Genomic DNA, 22,170 nt, shown 5'->3' with positions numbered 1-22,170 from the left:
GATGATATTTTCGATAAAAATCCAACTCCTTGATATTATTGAGGTATGTCCCCATTTCCTACAGAGGTTTAAATTTACAAGTGCAAAAAGCCAACCCCAAAATACAGACTCCCTGCCACTTACCCATACAATAAAGGACATTGTAGAACTGGAAAAGGTGCAGAAGAGGGCAACAAAGATGATCAGGGGCCTAGAGCACCTTTCTCCTGAGGCAAGGCTACAACACCTGGGGCTATTTAGCTTAGAAAAAAGATGACTGCGGGGAGACATGATAGATGTCTACAAAATCATGCATGGTGTGGAGAAACTGGATAGAGAGAAATTCGTCTCCCTCTCGCATAACACTAGATCCCATGAAATTGATTGCCAGGAAATCTAGGACCAACGAACGGAAGTACTTTTTTACACAATGCATAATCCACTTGTGGAATTCTCTGCCATGAGATGTGGTAACAGCCAACAACCTGGATGGCTTTAAGAGGGGTTTGGATAACTTCATGGAGGATAGGTCTATCATCGGCTACTAGTTGGAGGGCTATAGGCCACCTCCAGCCTCAAAGACAGGATGCATCTGAGTACCAATTGCAGGGGAGTAACAGCAAGAGAGAGGGCATGCCCTCAACTCCTGCCTGTGGCTTCCAGCGGCATCTGGTGGGCCACTGTTGAAACAGGATGCTGGACTAGATGGGTCTTGGGCCTGATCCAGCAGGGCTGTTCTTATGTTCTTATTTTCTTATTATATGACATAATGGGTATGCTGTTTGGAATCCTTTTTGATCATCAAATGAGACATAATGGAACAGATTGTCATTTAGTATGTTTTAAGCATACTAATGGATTTATCAAGGGGGGCTCGAGAGAGAGTTTATTCAGAATTATTCCAGTAAAGAAAAAAATCTAATTCATCAAAGTCATCATGCCACAGCTGTTACAACAATCCATCTCCCGCTGAATTCTCGCCAGCTAATTTTCAAGAAGTGGCATTTTTCACAGATTATTGTTTTCTCATCAACATGGCACCAGCCACATCAAATATATTCACAGAATGACACTGGCATTGATGAATTGGCCATGTGCTTTCTATTTAAAGATACAAGAGCTTCTATTTCTTCAGGGGGGAAATGAGACATTTTAAGCATGAGATTGAAGACTTTTCTGCTTTAGAAAAATGCTATATGTGCTTCTAAAATGTCCAAGTAACCAACAACAACAAAAAAGAAAAGAAAAAGAAAGGAAAGAAAGAAATTAGCAAACTAGATACTGGAGAATTAGCATTTATAAAATACATCAGCTGACGTTCTCACTAAGGGTGTGCACACACTATGAAGCTATTCTCATGAGCATGGGAAGCCCAGACTGGTTTTTGCTGTGCGTGAGAACTGCCAGGAGCCACGCAGCTCCTGGTGGTGGCACGGTGTCGAGTCCTCTTAAGTAGCCTGCCACTTAACCTGGGTTTGGGGCACTGCGGTGAGCCATCTTAAGTAGCTGCTGCTTAAGCGGGGTTTTTGGTGCGAGTGCGCCCCAAAACTTGGCTAAGTGATTGTGTGCCTGCTGCAGCTGCTTGCAGCCACAGCGGACACACTCAGGGGGAGGGTGTCAAGCCCTTGAGCTCCGACAGTGAGGAGGAAGGGGAGGCTGGCAGCTTTCCAGCCGAGTCAGGCGTGTCTGAGGGGCAGAGCCCGGCTGTCAGCGTTCCTGAGACAGCTGTGATAGATCCAGCTGATGGTTTAGAACAGGCACAGCAGCCTGAGTCAGCAGAAAGTGTGAGAGACCAATCAGAGGGAGAACTAGGCATTGAAACACCATTGACACCACAACAACGCAGGCTTTCTAAATGCAGGACGCAATTAGAAGCTGTTAGGAGGAGCAAACACCTATTGCTGAGGTCTGACAAGCCGTAAATTCCTATCAGCTGGGAGCTCTCGGCTTGCTCCATAAATTACAGCACCAGACTCCTACTCATTGCTGAGATTCAATGCACGTCATTCAGTCAGCAGCGTCCAGCCAAGCCGTGAACTTCCCTGGCCGTGGGCCAGACTTGACAGAGGGGGGCTCCCAGTAATGCACTGAGCACTCACACGGTGCCTTATTGGGACTCCAGGGGGCAGGGCACTGTGCAGTACCTGTGCCCAACCTCTAGAGCACCCAAGCAAAGCCGCAGGGAAACTGCTGCTCGTCTGGGTGGGCAATCCGCCCACCCAGAGACGGAGGATTGTCTGCGGGGAAAGTAAGGTTAACCGTCATTCCCCCACAGTTAGCCCAAAGAGCTTCTGTGTGAGATGATCCGCCGTGCCCCTTGTGATAAAGATCAGATTCTGCCACCTCTTGTTTAATATGCAAAGAGGCAGACACATCACATTGGAGGCTATTGGCACAGCAACATCTAGCCAACTACAGACCTGCCTCTCCCACCCAGTTACATCCCATCCGGTTAGATCATCTCAGATTGCCCTTTTGTCGGCCCCTGATTTCCGAGAGGTTCGGGGCTCTAGGACCTGTGAAAGGGCTTTTTCAGTTGCTGTGCCACTCCTTTGGAACTCTCTTCTCACTCAGATTCGTTTAGCCCCTTCCTTACTGATCTTCAAGTTTCTATTGAAGACTTTTCTTTTTCACCAGGCTTTTGCCCTGTAGTTTACTTTATTTGTTTTTTGTTAGTTACTTTAGTTTTTAATTTAGAATGTAGTTTTTAATGTTGCCTTATTTGCATGTTTTTGTATACCACCCGGAGTCTTTGGAGTGGGCAGGACTTCTGGGGGCTGGGCGGCCCCAATCTCTGCATCCCCTACCGGCTCCTTGATGGAGCTGGTAATTGTGTGGTTGGCCAATCCGGCTACCCAGCAACGAGCGGCTGTTCATCTGCGGGGAGAGAGGGCTAGCCTCTCTCTAGCATGACCTGTCCCCTTTGCTAAGCAGGGTCCAACCTGGTTGCATATAAATGGGAGACTAGAAGAGTGAGCACTGTGAGATATTCCCCTCAGGGCCGCTCTGGGAAAATGCAGAAGGTTTCAAGTTCCCTCCCTGGCTTCTCAAAGATAGCACTGAGAGAGATTCCTGCCTGCAACCTTGGAGAAGCCACTGCTGGTCTGTGAAGAAAATACTGAGCTAGATAGACCAATGATCTGACTCATTATATGGCAGCTTCCTATGTCCCTATCTTCTAGCATTGCTTAAAAGGTAGGTATAGCCTGTGGGCCAAACTACATGATAGGACAGTTGTGCATCTGAATACCCTATTCACCTATATCAGGGGTGGAAGGCCTCCTATTTACTTGAAAAGGGAGGGGTGTAGTGGAAGGAACAAAACTCCTCCATCACCTTACTTGAACACGCTCCACTGCTTTAAGCATTTTCCCCCAGTCCAGCTCCGATGCCAGAAAAAAACAACTGTTCAAAGCAAGAAAGTGTAGCAAAGTAAAGTGGGCAAAGGGGTTGGGGCTATTCTCGCGATCAGCAAAAATCGGGCTAGCCCAATTTTTGCTGATCGTGAGAACCACTGGGCTTGGCTGCGAGCCCGGTGGTTCTAGAGCGGGTAACGCGCTCAAGTACCCCTCCCCTTAGTCCGGGTTTGCGGAGCAAGTGCTCCGCAAACCCAGGCTATCTGATCGTTAGTAGCTGAGGCGCAGCTCCGCACCGCAGTTACTTGCGAGGAGGCGAAAAGCCACCTCCCAGCTCCGGGGGCCTCCCCAGTATGCCCTGCACACTCGCACAGGGCATACTGGGGCTTCCAGGGGCCGCGTGGCTCTATCAAGGAGCCGGCAGCCCCTGCCGGCTCTATCACGGAGCCAGCACTCGTGTGGGTGGCTGATCTGGCCGCCCATGGCTCTCTCCCCATGCACCCTGCTGAACCCATTGTTTAGCTCCCTTCACTCATGCAGTTGCTTTTGGGTGAAGAGGCTGCATTCACACAGTCACAGCAATGCTGGGTAAAGAACTGACTAGCTGAACCCTGTGGAGATCCTGGTTATTTATCTTGGTTAAATGTGGGATAACCACAGCAGTTTGACCAGGATTGCCTAGAAATTCTGGGTTCTCACAGTCTGTTCTTCAGGGCTCAGCTATCCTGGTTAACTCTTTAACCAGGATCAGAATCACAATGATTGTGTTAATGCAGCCATAGTAGACTCCTCCATCCTCATTTTATATGTGAACAGAGAAGACATGAACCCCTTTTGGGTTCAGGGATATGGGATATTGACAGGTTGGTTCTTACAACCATCATCTGGGTAGGAGGAGTCTCCAGCCAGCCTCCAAGGCCCGTGTGCACTCCTGAGAAATAGTCATGTGTGGGCAAAAATTGAGTAGGAGGAGAGGGATGTGATTGTGTGCTAGCCTTCATATGAGCAGGATGGCACAGGACTTGCTTTTCTTCCACCCTTGATACAGTGCTGGGTACACGATGTGGTTTGGCCACCTTCTTCATTCTCCATTGGTTCCACTGCAGCACAGTGTTAGGGAAATAGATCTTAAGTTCAGGGAACAGCTCACCCTTGGCGGACTGTGGTCTATAGTCAAGTCCCCCTACTATAGGAAGCATTCTGGCATTCATTGGAATCTGGTTTGCAATGTTTTTCTATATCCAGTCTCCAAAGAAATGGATAGCATTTGGCTTCCTGATCACAGTCATGGCATGCCCTGCTGTCTTCCTGGATTTGTACATGGACTAAGAGAATGCAATGTTGCTTCTCTGTCCTAGAGCTGCTGTCCTTTTGGACATTCCAGGCCAACTGGAGTCATGATGGTTAGCCAGAGAAATGATGACTGAAGTACTGCTTCCCTACTGAGGCTTAGCAAACAAGCATGACAAACTAGGAGTTTGCTCCCATAGTTAGTTTTAACAGCATTCCATTTTGACTCATCCAAAAAGAAGTAGGAGGGTTTCATTAATGGGAATGATTTATCATGTATAGGAGTGATTCTTTAAAAATGGAAGGGAGAGAAAAAGAGAGAAAATACCTGTAGCTAGAACACATTCACTGACTTCGTAAATTCCAGCATCTCATGCAACAAAGAAATCTCATCAGACTGCTGGGGAATCGCATAAAAGTACCCAATTTAAAGCTACTCTTCCTAAACATATAATTAACTTAGGTGGGAAGAAGAAATTGAGATCATTTATTTTTAATGGGTTCACGGTGAACAGCAACAGAGTGAATTGTGAACTAGTAGCGGGAAGGTGACAAGAAATATGCCTCATCTTTCAGCTTACCTGAATCAAAAGTGAATAATTTGCAAAGTGCTGGTTAGCACAAAAATGTTTTTAAAATTGGCCTTTTAATATTAGCCTTAGTTTTATACCTGTGTTCTTGTATGGTTTAGGTGGTAGCCTGCACTATGAGAGGTGAACCAAACTTACCTGGCTCCCCTTTTGCTTGTCCCTTCTTATAGCCTTCACTGCTGCCACCAAGTGAAAAATATTTCTTTTCTTATGCTCACCTTCTGTAAGTCATATTCATTCTTTCTGTCTTCCTGGCTTGTTAGTCGACTGGCTGACATCCAGAACAGAGAACTGCTTGTGGAAGGATTTTACACTTTTGCAAAATTGTTGCGCCAGCTAATAATGCTGAATCTGGGGCTAGTGTTGTGTTACTGCAAGCATGATTGTAGTTGTACAACAGTTGCACAATAGTGCAATGACCCATTTATTTCAATGGGAACTTTTGCACAAGAGCACTGTAGCACTCTTGTGCAATCGCAGGTTATAGGGCAACTTAAGCCATCTTCTGCCATTTTTAGCACAATTAAGCCATCCTCTTGTACTAGTGAAACAGTGCTCATTCTGCATGAAGTTCATTGCTTCGGATGACGGCCAATAATCTGTTTATTTTATTTTATCATTCATTCATTCATTCAATTTTTATACCACCGTTCCAAAATGGCTCAGGGCTTAGTGTTGGTAAGTAAGCAAGTACTTTGGTAAATATTCTTGGTAAAGTAAGCAAATATGTTTTATATTAGTGTGGAGATTGGTGTAACAGTTGCTGATGTCACAATGGAACTGAAGGCTCACTCAAGGGAAAGCATTTATATTCTCCTATATGCTTCCTTAGGGAGATGTGTTATTTAGGAAGGGGCTTTCTCCCAGATAAATGGTTGCAGGTTTCCTAAACGCAATTTATTGATTTCCCCTCCTATCACCTTTTCAAGGATACTTCTCTTGTCCATTCTGGCAAAATGATTTCTAAGGAGAAAACAGATTCAGAGCTGTGTGGAATGACCTGCAACTGAGACAGAGCTTTCTGACACTGGGCAGTACGTTTTGCTCCAGAATGTCTCCAATTTTGTCATTAAAAAAGCTGGACTGGAATTTCCTAAAATGCATATTGACAAGCCACAATGCTTCTGGGAGACTGTCCTTTGGGCAGATGAGACAAAACTGGAGCTTTTTGGCAATTCACATCAGCTCTATGTCCATAGATGAAAAAAATGAAACATTTAAAGAAAAGAACACCATACCTACTGTGAAACATGGAGGAGGCTCGGTTATGTTTTGGGGCTGCTTTGCTGCATCCGGCATGGGGTGCCTTGAGTCTGTGCAGGGAACAATGAAATCTCAAGACTATCAAGACATTCCGGAGTGAAACGTACAGCCCAGTGTCAGAAAACTCTGTCTCAGTCGCAGGTCATGGATCCTCCAACAGGATAATGACCCAAAACACACAGCTAAAAGCACCCAAGAATGGCTAAGGACAAGCATTGGACTATTCTGAAGTGGCCTTCTATGAGCCCTGATAAAATCCTATCAAACATCTATGGAAAGAACTGAAACATGCAGTCTGGAGAAGGCACCCTTCAAACCTGACACAGCTGGAGCAGTTTGCTCAGGAAGAGTGGGCCAAACTACCTGTTGACAGGCGCAGAAGTCTCATTGAGAGCTACAGGAATTGCTTGTTTCCAGCGATTGCCTCTAAATGTTGTGCAACAGAGTATTAGGTTAAGGGTCCCCATGCCATTTTCATTTGTGTTATTTGAAATATTCTGTTGCATCAAAACTCTAAAGCAAAGTCTGATTTTTGTTAAATGCGGAATAAACAATGATGGGTGCCAATTACGTTTGTCAGTTTCAAGTTATTTCAGCGACAATCGTGGGTTCTTCTTTTTTCGTGGAGGGGTACCAACACATTTGTCCACATGTGTAATTATAAAAGATACACAGGTGATGGTGGCATCTGATGATGGCATCTGTGGGAATTTCATCTTGCACTGAGTTTTCTTTGTACAAAACAAGGAAATAATTATTTCTCTACTAAGTCATCATACAGGTGATAAAAACATTTCAGTCTGTAGTGGAGTGCTACCAAATTGTTCAACTTAGCTAATGGCTGATACAGTCCCAGCAGGAGCATTTGGAAGGCTTTCTCTCTCTCTCTCCATTTGCCTAATAGAGCTCACCAGAGTTGTGAGGATTAGCTAGCAAATATTTATATAGCATGCCTATAGAAATAAGTCTTGTTTCTATCCAAGAAACCCTCCCGCATCCTCCTTTTCTGCCTGCACAATTCTCCACAGTTATAAACAGCCTAATTCTAAACACATTCATCGTCTTTTTTATGCCAGTGGAATGTACTCCACAGTAAATGTGCTTAAAGTGGCAGCCAACATTTAATTATTGTATTAGTCCGTATGGGGCAGATTTTCAAAATCCCCCTAGGACTTGATTTTTCTAGTGTTCAACATCCACATTTCAAGACATGTTTTCAAAAGGGTACAGCCTCAATTCAAGGTCAGATTTTTCAAATGTGCTTGGAGCACAGTAGCTTCCTTTGTATCACCCCTGGGCAGGTTGTCAGAAGAGCTCTATGAACTTGGGAGCTCTTTTCAATTCCAGTCCAATTGCAGCTGCAAATCTGTGAATGTAATTATCTGAGGGTGTTAATGTAATATCTACCCAAATAAAAGACTGTTATTATGCCATTACCCACTGTATGAATATATGCCTAGAACTGAGCTATCTTAAGGATATTTTATAAACAGGCAGGTAGAAGAGAAAACTAATTTGAATACATTTGAAGATATTGTTTTCCTTTGTATATTTTTAAAAGTAGTGTAAAAGTAAGTTGTTCTTTCTGTAGGAGACCTGCCCTTTAAGATTCTGTGAAACCTAAATAATGCTGTATAAACAGCTTCCATCTGTTATCTTGAGATTTTTCTTCCAGACATGAAATTTGATAATCTTATCTGGGTTTTTTGTGCCTAGATTTTTTAAAAAGTAAAAATAACTTGAACCTGAACATTCTGTAGCAATATTTTAAAAGCTGCCATGAAAGCTGTTTCCCACCGCCCCCTCCAAAAAAAGAAGAAGAAAACATGTTCAGTTTGTTTGTAAAAACCCTGTAAATACCATCTTGTTCTGCATATTTTTTATGTCTGTTCACTTTATCTTGCTTTAAAAATATACAGTTAATATTGTAGAATTTCTGAAAACTCTAATCACCTCCCCTCACCCCACAAATGCGTTTAGGAAAGGTGATCCTGTTCTCTAAATCTAGACTCTGAGTAATACATGAAATGGACGTGCCTTTTCCTCAAAATAAGTAAAACAAATATTTAGAAGGCAGCAAAGGTTATAAAACAAGTGAAGTAACACATTCAGCATGATAGAATCAACTCATCCCATGATTATAAATTAGGGCACTGACAGTTTTTCAATCTAAATATCACATTACTGTCATCACCTTAAGTGGTGCAGTGAGGAAATGCTTGATCAACAAGCAGGAGGTTGCCGGTTCGAATCCCTGCTGGTGCTATATCGGCCAGCAGCGATATAGGAAGATCCTGAAAGGCATCATCTCATACTGCATGGGAGGAGGCAATGGTAAACCCTTCTTGTATTCTACCAAAGAAAACCACAGGGCTCTGTGGGCGCCAGAAGTCAAAATCAACTTGACGGCACACTTTACCTTTACTTTCAAAATGGTGGTGTTGCCAGTAGAAAAGCCATTTAGCTAAAGACTGCTAGGCAGAAAGGAAAACTTAAGATTGCTATTGATTTTCTCAGAATAGATAAGGTAGCAAAAAAAAAACCACATGCTGAAAATTAATTTGAGAAGTTTGTTGATAGAAATATTAAGGTTCAATAGTGTGATGAGAACGTCAGGAATACGTGTATATTGGATTCCATAATGGGGAGCTTCATATGTCACAGAAAAGCCAAATCTCTAGTTCCCAGAGTTTGGCACTGAGCCTGATTTCTGGGGGATGGCAGCAAAAAGCCGGCATCGGTCATCTTGTATGAACCCTCCAGTGTTGGCTTATTCTGCCTGACTTTTGGTTCTTGAAGTGACATCTGAATCCGACTTCAACTCTTGTTATATCAGTTCTGGACTGAAAGTCATACAGAGCAAGCTGACATTTGAGGGTTCAGATAACATGACCAATGTTGGCTTATTGCCCCCTCCCCACTGGAATTCGGGTTTACCACCAAACACTGGGAAACAGAGATTAAGATTTCCCCATGATGTGTAAAGCTGCCCTATTTGTTTTGTTTTGTTTTTTTAATATCAGGCATCAGTCAATGGACAAAGCAATAGCAAAAAGCAAAGGACAAAAGTTCAGAATCAAAACCAAACAGAGGTTTTTTTAAATTTGGATCTTGATTATGGGCACCATTCATCTATATCACTATGCAGTCTTTATAAAGATTTCAATTCCATTATGTATAGATGATATTATCCTGAATAATGAAGATGGAAAGCAAATAATGCTAAGAAACCAAAAGCAAAAGTTTTGGGGGACATGTCATGAGGTCTTACTTAAATATAAGGTTGCACAATTAATCCTTTATTGCACTAGGTTAGGTTTAGCTGTCAGCATAAATTACCAAGTGTCTCAAATCCTAGAATAGCTGAGATTTAAAATACAGATAATTCTTTTCAGTGAATCTAAATTCATTTTTACAAACACTATTCATTTATTCTTGAAATGCTTAGGTAATTCCAGCTCTAATTCCGGGTGATGGATAACAGGAAACTGAAAGAACATATGTTAAGCATAAGGAAAGATTCTGAGCTGCACCTATATAAATCATATGTAATTTAATTAACATAAATGACTCTGACTAACTATCCTTTTGTCTAAATGTAAAATATCTATTGTGTAGTAATATGTAATTAATCACTATTAAACATAACACAATAGTCACTGGCATATAGTCACTATTAAAGTGGGGGTGATTAGCAGGTGTTTTCATTTCTTCAAATTATGGAGGAATGTTTAAGTACTTTGGACACCAAATGGAGTAGCTTTTGGTGAGTGTTTCTTCCATAAAAGAAATCATTTTAATAACCTCCACTGAAAACTGAATTACATCCAAGATTTTAGAGACAAGTGTTTGCACTCTAAATATGTTCTTGAAGCCATAATTGTGATAACAGTTAGGAATAAATTACTTACCTTATATAGTTCTCTATTATTTTAAAAGAAAAATGCAAAAGCCAGATGCATTATTTCATATATTCTGTTGTAAAATACATTTGTAGCTTGCTAATCTAGCAAATCTTTCATGAACTATCCCTCTTGCCAAATACCACCAATTGCCTAGTGGCTTTCCACCATCCTGTTCGGACTGCTGCTTTTCCGTATCTACTTCTCCTGCTGTTTCTTTCTGATGGCTTGGTGACTGAGATGCCTTGAGGCATTACACCGAATTACTGACATTCAATAAATAACTGTCTAAATTACAAGTTTTCATTTGTTCTGACATCAGCATTCATTTGATTTAACCATTTCATGTTGTTTTGGATTTTGATTATCCTAGGGTCCAATTGGTATGGATGGAAAGCTGGTAGGTGATTTCTTTTTCTTTTTTTTCTGAACAGGGGCCTTTTCCTGGAATGTTCCTGTTTTCTTTTTTTCTTGATCGTTCATGCAGAATTGTATACTTTTTGACCATATATAATTGATTGATTGATTAAGTGCCATCAAGTCAGTGTCGACTCTTAGCAACCACATAGATAGATTCTCTCCAGGATGATCTGTCTTCAACTTGGCCTTTAAGGTCTCTCAGTGCCATATATAATAAAGGTAAAATTAAGGTAAAGGTTAGTAAAGGTCAAGGTCAAGTCGGTGTCAACTCCTGGTGACCACAGAGCCATGTGGTTTTCTTTGGTAAAATACAGGAGGGGTTTACCATTGCCATATCCCACGGAGTATGAGATGATGCCTTTCAGCATCTTCCTATATTGTTGCTGCCCGATATAGATGTTTCCCATAGTCTGGAAAACATACCAGCGGGGAGTCGAACCAGCATCCTCTTGCTCCCTAGGCAAGTTACTTTCCTGCTGCGCCATTAGGTGGCTACCATATATAATACATAGAAAAAATTACAGGAATCAGATTGACTTGATTCAGGTACCTCTTTTTAAAAACTATTTCACCTAAGTGTAGCCATTAAAAAGAGATGGATACAGCTGTCTCCTCCTCAAAACATATTTCAGTCAATAAAGGCACAGGGGAGGGGAAATCAGAAACTTAATAGCTGTTTCCCCTTCTGGCTGCCCTGTCAGCTCTTTGACCTTGGGGAGCAGTGCCACCTACCTGCAGAGCCTTGCCTTGCTCCTCTTTAACGCCAGGTCAATCCAAAATAAATCTGAAGTAATCCATGATTTGGTCATGGATGAAGGGGCTGACCTGGTGTGTATTACAGAGACTTGGTTGGGGGAGGCTGGTGGCCCAGTTTGGGCCCAGCTTCTCCCTCCAGGATACTCTGTTGAGGAGCAGGTAAGGGAATGTGGGCAGGGAGGTGGAGTGGCTGTGGTCTTTAAGGAAAATATCTCCCTTACCAGAATCCCTGTCAGAATGTCTGATCATATCGAGTGTGTGTACTTACGCTTGGGGACCAGAGGTAGATTGGGACTTCAGTTGGTGTACCGATCACCCCGCTGCCCAACAGAGCTCGCATACCTGGTCTCAGATTTGGTGTTGGAGTGCCCCAGGCTTGTGGTGCTGGAGGACTTCAACGTCCACTTCAGGACCGGGTTGTCTGGAGCAGCTCAGGAGTTCATAGCAGCCATGACAACTATGAGCCTATCTCAAGTGGTCTCTGAGCTGACACGTTGCTGGTCACATGCTTGATCTGGTCTTTCACTCTGGTCAGAGTGATGTTCCATCGGTGGGGACTCCTATAATTTCCCCAGTGTCATGGATGGACCACCATCTGGTTAAGGTTGGACTTACAGTTACGTCCCACCTCTGCAGGGGTGAGGGGCCTATTATAATGGTCCATCCAAGAAGGTTATTGGATCCAATAGGATTCCAAGAAGCCTTGGTTGGATTTAATGTTGGCTTAGCCGACGATCTGGTTGCTGTCTTGGTGGGAAATTGGAATAGTCAACTTACCGGGGCAGTAGATGTGATCACTCCTAAGTGTCCTCTCCAACCCGCTTCAAAAATCTGTCCTTGGTATAAGGAAGATCTGTGGGAGCTAAAGCAGCAAGGTAGACGACTGGAAAGCAAATGGAGGAAGACTCGACTCAAATCCGACAGATTATGACATAGAGCGCACTTAAAGATCTATGCTCTGGCTGTACATGCAGCAAAGAAGCACTTCTTTTCTGCTCGTATTGCTTCCACAAACTCATGTCCAGCAGAGCTTTTTAGGGTTGTGAGGGGGCCAGTAGGAACCCCTGCTCCCTTGAATCAAAATTTGGATCCATCAGTTGCCCGCTGTGACACATTTAATGAGGTTTTCATGGACAAAATCTCTCGTATTTGGGCCTATTTAGACTTTGACTCCACAGTTATCACAATATCAGATGCAGAGGTATCCAGTAACTCCTCTTGTGTGGTTAAACTGGATCAGTTTCAGTTTGTGACTCCTGAGGATGTGGACAAGCTGCTTGGAACGGTGCATCCTACAACCTGTCTACCTGATCCTTGTCCGACGTGGCTTACACTATCTGGCAGCGAGGTAGTTGTGGAGGGCCTGGTGGCAATTATTGATGCCTCTCTGAGGGAGGGCAGGATGCCCCCTTGTTTAAAGGAGGCAATAATTAGACCTATTCTTAAGAAGCCTATCTTGGATCCCTCAGAGTTTAATAACTACAGGCCTGTCTCCAACCTCCCATGGTTGGGTAAGGTGAATGAGAAGGTGGTGGCCTCCCAGCTCCTGGCGGTCTAGGAAGAAACTGATTATCTAGACCCATTTCAAACTGGTTTTTGTGCGGGCTACGGGGTGGAGACTGCCTTGGTCAGCCTGATGGATGATCTCCAATTAGGACTTGACGGAGGAACTGTAACTCTGTTGGTCCTTTTGGACCTCTCGGCAGCTTTTGATACTATCGACCATAGTAGCCTTGTGGAACGTCTGAGGGAGTTGGGGGTAGGAGGCACTGCTTTGCAGTGGTTGCGCTCCTATCTCTCAGGCAGATTCCAGATAGTGTTGCTTGGAGACTGTTGCTCTTCAAAACTTGAGCTTTTATATGGGGTCCCTCAGGGCTCCATATTGTCTCCAGTGTTTTTTAACATCTACATGAAACTGCTGGGAGAGATCTTCTGGGGATTTGGTGCTGGCTGGCAGTTTGGTTCGAGTTCGAACTGGGCCGGTTCTCCACACCCCTACTCTGAGCAACACCCAGTTATGCCATTGAGGGTAGTGAGCCCTCAGGGACATGCTTGTACATTACTTAGAGTGCTTCTTAGGGAAGGGTAGATTGGTAAGAAGTACACACACACACACACACACACACACACGTGTCAGAAGCCAATGTGCTACCACCACACATATACTTTCTTTGCTTGCACGGATACAGCTTTAGTCAGGATGTCAGCCATTGGTTCCCTCTCTTTAATGTTTCTTCAACACCAGTTTTGAAACTTCTCCTTGTGTGATCCCAGCCAATCAGGAATCATGTCATTGATTGTGATTCTTTCACACTGTGATATAGCCAATCTGATTTGATGATGTGATTATCTCATAAAGCGAATTCAAAGTGAAAACAATGCTTCTTGCCTTTGCCTGGAACTATTTTTTTGACAGTGGCTGAAAACCTGGTTAAATATACTAGAGGAAGTCCTATTAAAAATTAGCAGACTTTTACAATTAAATTAGACCTTTACTAGAGGAAGTCCTATTGAAAATTAGCAGACCTTTAAAAGTGGGAATTTATTATTGAATAATTTAGTCAGGATGTCAGCAATGTCATGTTGCTAATTAAATTAAGATGAGTTACAATGTCACAAAGCCAATTCAGAGCAAAGAATGGGAACATTATCCTTGCTTTGGACATATGTTTTGGACTGAGCCATGCTTTCACCCCTTTCACAAAACCTTTCCAACATATCACCAAAATATGGGACATTTCATGGGTGGGCCACTGTGCACAATAATTGCCCCTAGTTTTCCCTTTAGCCCAAAAATTTACTAAATCTATTAATATAAAGTATATCCTAGTATTTTATGACTGGATTCTAATCCCTCCTGGGTTGTAGTCTATCTGCTAGCCTATTAGTAATGTTTCTTGTTTGCCCAGAAAAGCAAATATATTATGCATCACACAAAAAGAAGAATTCCACCTGATGCTGGTCTGGGCTCCTGGAACAGGAAACATGTCAAAAGCTATAGTGTCTGCTGGTAGTTTTTTAATATTATGCTCAGGTATCCTGAATTGGGATAGAGTTTTGTACAAGTAGAAACTTCCATAGAATGCTGTCTAATTAATAAAATAGTTTCATAGCATAGTGGCTGCATCTTGACTAAGACAGCATGGTCACACCAGGAAAATGTGGTTGCACTGTGGAGAGGTTCCCCATAGATACTCAGCCTCTGCACATGGGAAGGAGGTTGTCTTGGTGATCTTCTCTGCCTCTAGCTGTGCATTCTAAAAATAAGTCCTGGCAGCTCATGTAGCCTTTCAGGACATATTTTCAGAAGGCATAGAGCACTTCCAGAGGCAGAGGAGACAGCCAGAAATCCCACACACACAGACTCAGTGGCAGTGGGAAAGCTCTCCAGTGGCATGAAGAGCAGCCCTCCCACTGTGAGGACACAATTCCTGTTTTATCTTCACTGTGTAAGTCAGGATGTTAGCCAGTGTTTTTTCATCCCATAAAAGAATGCTATAGCATAATTTAACTTTCTTTGCCACTAAATGTTTTCTTTTTGCAAGTGTTTTTTTGTAGTTAATTGCCTGTCATGCAGAATCCATAGATGTTTTCCTATTTCATTTAGCACTGGGAATATGTAATGCTATTGTATGCTATTGTAAACCACCCAGAGACAAAAGTTTGGGGCAGTGTACAAATTTGATGATGATGATGATGATGATGATGATGATGATGATGATGATGATTAATAAATATGTGAGGTAGCATCATTTGCTAGCCTCAGAGACATGTAGAATATATAGAACATATATGAAAATGCTGAAATGTAATGATGAGATTTAAAATGCATTTCACACAGAAGAGAAACCCTTCCCCCCACCCCATTCTCTTCCTCCTCCATGTTGCACCACCTATTACATGACAGAGGATCCATAACATCACTTGTAAAGGACAAAAGACTACATTATCCATCTTCTGCATAATGTATGCTTTGCGCTTTTTAAAAATTTGGCAAAGCCATCCTTTTCTCTTGCTTGAAACACTACAACTCAGAGAACAAGCTATTTTTCTTATTCTGTGTGACTGTTATCAAAATGGTCAGCTAATTATTAGTGATGCTGTGGTAAGAACCTACCAGGACTTCCAGGCTTAGTTTAGAGAGTTTACAGATATTTCAGCCTGAAAGGTTTGCAGAATTCCTTATATATATAGATGAATTAATTTGAGGAGGAAGAACTTAAAAGCCCTCCCATGGCAGCCATACTGCTTCAGTAGATAGTTATTCTACAGCCTACAACCAAATGTTTAAGCACAGAGTTACCGTATCTCTGCAAAAGTAGAGGACTTTAATCTTACAGTTGTAGTCTTCTAAGCACCTCTCACCCTGCCTCACAAAGTGGCAGTACTTTCTAATTACGGCAGAATAGTTCTGGAAAGCCACATCTTTAGTGCTATTGAATGAGCGTCTTTGTCAATTAAAAATGGATTCTAAATGTTGCATGCAAACTAACTGTGGAAAATGTGTAATTTGTTCAAATACTGGCTCATATGATGGGCAGCCCTGGGATTAGGGACCTGCCTCCTTCAATTTCCAATGGCAGGAGCACTACATGATTGCCTGGAAGCAGATTTAAGTTGTTTTGCAGCAGTTTTAAGTTGTCATGATACACTGTTGACGGAGATGTGGGATGAAAATTTTCCCATACTTTATTTTTCTTGTGGGAATTTTTCCATTTCTAAAATGTCATTATCTGACATCTGGACTAGCATTGAGCCCATGCAGCAGTGTGAATTCCAGACTACTGCTGTGCTATTGTTTCAACAGTGGAAGGGGTGACTTTCACTAATCTTCCCTTCCATCTGAAGCTCATTCTGTCCCATCAAAATATGCCCCTGAGGACTGCATGGCCCTCAAGGACATATTTTGTTCAGCATTGTTTCATAAAATTTATTAGTAACAATAAATGGATGCCAATGCAATATTAGGCAAGTTCAGCAATTGCAGTGTTGTAATTAATGTTTTTTTCAGGTGATTGTACCTAGTGTGTGAGAGGGAACATATCTCTTATTTATTTATTATTTTTTTAAAAATCTTTCCACAATAAGGCTTTGAATGCAAAATGCAGCTACTGAATGTATTTCAGTATAACAAAAGCATATGAAGTATATTTTGAAGTAAATGGGTAAAATAACATGCCAACCCAGATCATAATATATTTAGGGCATCAGGAATATTTGTATATTAATTTTTGAGATAAAAATCTATGCAAAAATATGAATTTTGCAAATGAGGTAGAAATATGCATGGGAAGCTTTTTTCTGGAAGATTTCCCAGTGCAAAAACCTCCATAAAACCCATATCTCTGACTATCCCAGCTGCCTTGCAAGTTGTGCAGCAGCCCTGGCAGGTCCCTAATGTCAGTGTAGGCCCACCTTTTGTCTTTAGCTGAAAAGCATTTTTGTTATAGACCTTCAGACTAGAAGTTTAATTAAATACACACATTAACATTGCAGAAAAGCTGTAGGGTGGTTTAAGCAGTTTGCCAGTTTAAAAATATAATATCATGAGGCTGAATATCATGTCGTTTTGTAAATTGTGGACGATGCAAGTCATTTAATGGTGCTAGAGAAAGACAGGCTGTTCTGGTAGCTCCAGGTCTTAACACTCACATCAATTTTGGAGGATGAATACAACTGAAGGAAGCCCGGGCGGGTGTGTGGCTGGGGGAGTCAGTCATGTGACTTGCCTCTGCGGGGGGGTACAAGGCAGTGGGCCCCCAGACAACTGTCTCCCCTTGCCCTATTAAAGTTACCCCCCTGGTCTGAAGCGCTGGGAGCGGAGGGCTCCTGGCTGCTCCAAAAGAGGATAGCCCAACTTTTTGACCTGGTGGTTTACCAAGGTTAAATGAACCTGTTCATTGAACCTCGGCAGGCAACCGTGTGAACAATCGACGCCGGGTCAAAAGGCTTCTGCCTGGCCTGCTGCCATTTCTGGCAGTGAGCCGGGGGAAGGAGTGGCTGCATTGAGTGCAGAGGCTGCCCTAATGCGAGCAGCTGCAGGGCTTGTAGTTCAGGCTCCTCTGGGATGCAGGAGGGGGAAGTCCTCCCACTCTCAGTGTTTGCCTTTGCTGCTCTGCCACTCATGTGGCTGTGTGGCCCAGTAGAGACAGAGATGGCTGCCACTCATCTACCAGGGAAGGCAGGTGAGTTCCTGCATTCCTCCTGAGCAGCAGCCAGAGATACGAACTCATAAGAACATAAGAAGGCCCAAGGCCTCCAGCCAAGGCCTATCTTTTCCAGCATCCTGTTTCACACAGTAGCCCACCAGATGCCCCTGGGAAACCCATATGCAAGAGCCGAGGACATGCCCTTTCTCCTGCTGTTGTTCCCCTGCAACTGGTGTTTAGAGGCATCTTGCCTCTGAGGCTGGAGGTGGCCTATGGCCACCAGACTAGTAGCCATTGATAGACCTGTCCTCCATGAATTTATCTTAGCCCTTCTTAAAGACATCCAGGCTGTTGGCTATCACCACATCATGTGGTATAGAATTCCTTAGGTTAATTACGTGTTGTGAGGGAAAGTACTTCCTTTTGTCGGTCCTAAATTTTGCTCTAACAACTTTCTCCACACCATGCATGATTTTATGGACCTCTAACATATCTCCCCTCAATTGTCTTTTTTTTAAACTAAAAAGCCCCCTTGTAAGAAAAGTTAGGCCCCTGATCACCTCGGTGTGAAGAAAAAAGGTCTGCTTCTCCTCTTCCCAGAGAAGGCTTCAAACTGAGGCAACCAGGCTCAACAGGAATGTGACCCACCAGGTGTTACTCACCTCAGCCCTAGCTGGCTCCTTCCACTACCAGGCAAGAGAGAAACTAAAATTGAAAGCCACACAGGGACAAAAACAAGGCCTGGCAAAAACCACACACACACACACACAGAGAGAGAGATGGACTTCTCCCCTAATGAGATACCAGCCCCTCAAAATTTCCCCCTCCTTCTGTTTGAAGAAAAAAGTTCTGTTTTTGTTTTTCTTTTGGAAAAGCTTGCTACCTTCTCAGATCTGCTTCTCCTCTTCCCAGAATAGGCTTCAAACTGACCTCCTTGCCTTGTAGTTGAAATTGAGAGGTAGTATATCTTTAAAAGAATCAGCTGAACTAAATTTCACAAATGCAAAGAAATATTACTTCAAAAGACCAAAATATTTCTGTTGTACAAAAAGATCAAAAGTATATATTAATTTCTAAAATCTAACATATTTGTCCTCTTCCCATGCCATTTGGTGTGATATTTAACTGTCATACTTACTTCACTATATGGAGATCTATTTTCTTCTGTAGACTCATTTGTATTATTAGTTATTAGTTGTTGTTGGTAGATACGTATATAGGCCAGTTTCATCCATAAGCTCCCCAGGATCCTATAGCAGAATGTTGAATGTTGGTCTAGAAGGAAATATCAGTATTCTAGAATGTTCTTTTTTTTAAAAAGTATTAATTTAACTTACCAAATATTGGGCGAAGAGGCAACTTTTAAAAATGTTGGCTGTCTTTTATGTCTCTGCGTGCCTTGCAGTTGAGAGTGTCACAAGCCCGTGATGTCATGGGCTTGTGACAATCTCTCAAGTGTGCAGGAGCACCTCACAGTTGGAAAAAGATGCTGGCCTGAACAGACATTCTAAGACATCCACGGCCCTAGCTGCTGGGGGAGGGAGGGAGGGAGAAGCGAGAAGGACTGCTCCACTCCCCCCTCCCCGCAGCCACCCCTCAGCCGTGGTAATAATTTTAAAAACCCAGAGGTTTGGCGACAGGTCTCCCAAAGGAGGTTTCGGGGGCTTCGCTGGGGGGGGCTCGCTTGGGGGGGCTTGGGGGCCTCCCTTGGGAGGGAGGGAGAAGCAAGAAGGACCACTGCAGCTGAGTGGTCCAGGCGCCCAAATTATCTAGGTGTGCCCCTGATTGCATAGAACGGGGGGGGGGAGTCTAATTTCAAATTAGTCAGCAATCTGAATGGTGAACTGTTTTGAGCACCAGCTTGCTCAAAAGCAAACAGATGGATACCTATCTATCTATCTATCTATCTATCTATCTATCTATCTATCTATCTATCTAATTTATATACCACCTGACTCCAAAGTCTCTAGGTGGTTCACCTGCAGAGCCCTGACATTGGCCCAATGAAATGCCTTGTGCACAGCTGTGTTTATTTTTTTTTATTTTTTTACATGTGTTGGAAGGGAGATACCAAATAATTCCATATGGAGAGCGTTTTTGCCCCTGTGGCTCTGTTGAGGTTGAAACAACAGCTCACACATGCCTTGTGCTGTCACTGTTATCGCGATATCCAACATAAGCTTATCTCCTTAGATATTAGTCCATATTCAGGCTGTACTGATTCCTTTTATCTTAATTTCTTTTTAGCAGATCAGAATGACTCTAGGTCTTATAATGTGGCTAAATGCTGCCTCACAGCTAGCAAAATTCGATCAGAGTTCATTAAGAACTAATATTCTATGAGATTTAACACTGCCCTGTATTAATCATATAATTTTGCTGTCTCGCTACCTTTATAATCAGTGTCACTCTGTCATTAGTTTAGATTAACCTTTATACATAGTTTTATCTTCATAGTTTTAACTTTTAGAGTCTTCCATTTATTACTGTAAGTAACTTTACAGAGACTTTTATTTTGTAGATGTAGATTGTTTGAACCGTTTTTTGTCTGTTCCGCTGTTGTGCTGGTCTGAAATAAAGACTATCTATCTAGGTGATTCACAAAAATAAACATGAAAAAACAATTTAAAAATTTAAAACATTCAACCATTACTAAAAGCCTTGCTGAAATAATATGTCTTAAGGGTTCTTTTCAAGGCTGGCAAAGATGTTAAACCACAAAGGTCTATAGGGAGCCTAGGAGTGACTACAGAGAAGGTCCACTCTTGAGTCACTGCCAGACAAGCCGGCAGCATACGGAGATGGACCTCTCTTGATAATCAAAATGTGCAGTGGGGATCATGCAGAAGAAGGTGCTCGCCTAATTAACCCAGTCCTAAGCCGTTTGGGGCTTTAAAGATAATCACCAGCACTTTGTATTTTGCAAAGTGCAAAATACCTGTTGGTAGCTAATGCAATTGCTTTAAAACAGGCATAATATGGTATCTTCCAAACTTCATACAAAGGCAGCCCCACGTAGAGTGCACATAGAACAGCCTCACGTGTTAGATCTGATGGATGAACAGCAGCTTCTCAGTCTTTGTGTGAATGGAAATATTTGAATGAATGCAAACAGTAGTTATTTGGTTTCTGTGCCTCTGATGTTGTTTAACATCTCAATGAAACCGCTGGGAGAGATCATCAGGAGATTTGGTGCAAGGTGCTATCAGTATGCTGATGACACCCAAATCTTTTTCTCCATGTCAACATCATCAGGAGAAGGCATAACCCTCCGAAATGCCTGCCTGGAGGCGGTGACGGGTGAGAAGTAATAGGCTGAGGCTGAATCCAGATAAGACGGAGGTACTTATTGTGCAGGGTCGGAACTCGGGAGTTGATTTTGATCTGCCAGTTCTGGATGCAGTCACACTTTCCCAGAAGGAACAAGTACGCAGTCTGGGGGTACTTCTGGATACAAACCTCTCCCTGGTGTCCCAGGTTGAGGAAGTGACCAGAGGTGCCTTCTATCATCATTGGCTGATACGCCAGCTACATCCATTTCCTGAGATAAATGACCTCAGAACAGTGGTACATCTGCTGGTCACCTCCAGACTTGTCTACTGCAATGCACTGTGTCTGGGGGCTGCCTTTGTACGTAGTCCGGAAACTGCAGTTAGTCCAGAATACGGCAGCCAGGTTGGTCTCTGGGTCATCTCAGAGAGATCATATTTTCCTATCTTAAAAGATCTACACTGGCTACTGATAGGTTTCCGGCAAAGTACAAGGTTTTGGTTATAACCTATAAAGCCCTGAACAGCTTGGGCACTGGGTATTTAAGAGAACGTCTTCTTTGCTATGAAACACATTGCCCATTGAGATCATCTTGAGAGGTTCATCCACAGTTGCCACCAGCTCGTCCAGTGACTACGCAGGGATGAGCTTTCTCTATTGCTGCCCCGAGGCTTTGAAACACATTTCCTGTTGAAATAAGAGCCTCCTAATCTCTTACAACTTTTAAAAAGGTAGTCAAGACAAATTTGTTCACCCAGGCATTTAATTAGATATTGTTTTAACTGTGTTTTAATAGTTTTAACATTTTAAATTTTAATTGTTGAAATGTGGCAATCTTTTTATTGGTTGTTTTTATTGTTTTGTTGTAAACCTCCTGCCACATATTGGGTCAACACTTTCAACAGGCTGTCCATCATGACCCAAAGATCTCTCTCCCAGTTAGTCACCGACAGCTCAGATCCCATCAGCGTATACTTGAAGTTGGGGTTTTTCGTCCCAATGTGCATCACTTTACACTTGCCAACACTGGAACCACATTTGCCATTTTGTTGCTCACTCACCCAATTTGGAAAGATCCTTTTGGAGCTCCTCACAATCCATTTTGGATTTCACTGCCCCAAAGAGTTTGGTATCATCTGCAAATTTGGCCACCTCACTGCTTACCCCTACTTCTAGATCATTTATGAATAAATTA

The 22,170-nt window shown here is 42.7% G+C and overlaps 1 protein-coding gene and 1 long non-coding RNA gene across 13 annotated transcripts in view; one reads left to right on the top strand and one right to left on the bottom strand.

Moving 5' to 3' along the window:
• The window catches only part of COL25A1 (collagen type XXV alpha 1 chain), a 487,930-nt gene that overhangs the window by 264,358 nt on the left and 201,402 nt on the right, over positions 1-22,170 (top strand). For 10 of the 12 annotated variants that reach the window (XM_053253596.1, XM_053253599.1, XM_053253605.1 and 7 more), the window contains exon 1: positions 17,349-17,741. The exons of 1 other annotated variant lie outside the window; for it this stretch is intronic. The gene's annotated coding sequence lies outside the window, so the exon portion shown is untranslated. Of the gene's footprint in view, positions 1-17,348; positions 17,742-18,647; positions 18,664-22,170 lie in introns of those variants that run through there. One more of the 12 variants, XM_053253595.1, reaches the window with a different exon arrangement.
• LOC128326557 (uncharacterized) lies at positions 5,594-19,223 on the bottom strand. The gene is made up of 4 exons (XR_008308116.1): positions 19,043-19,223; positions 18,844-18,955; positions 12,334-12,439; positions 5,594-7,209 (listed from the first exon to the last, which is right to left on the bottom strand). It is a non-coding gene; the product is annotated as an uncharacterized LOC128326557 (long non-coding RNA).

Source organism: Hemicordylus capensis, chromosome 5 (assembly GCF_027244095.1).
Source record: "Hemicordylus capensis ecotype Gifberg chromosome 5, rHemCap1.1.pri, whole genome shotgun sequence".
Taxonomy (NCBI): domain Eukaryota; kingdom Metazoa; phylum Chordata; class Lepidosauria; order Squamata; family Cordylidae; genus Hemicordylus; species Hemicordylus capensis.
The sequence above is the reverse complement of the archived record's forward strand: the minus strand, read 5'-3'. Positions and strand labels throughout refer to the sequence as shown.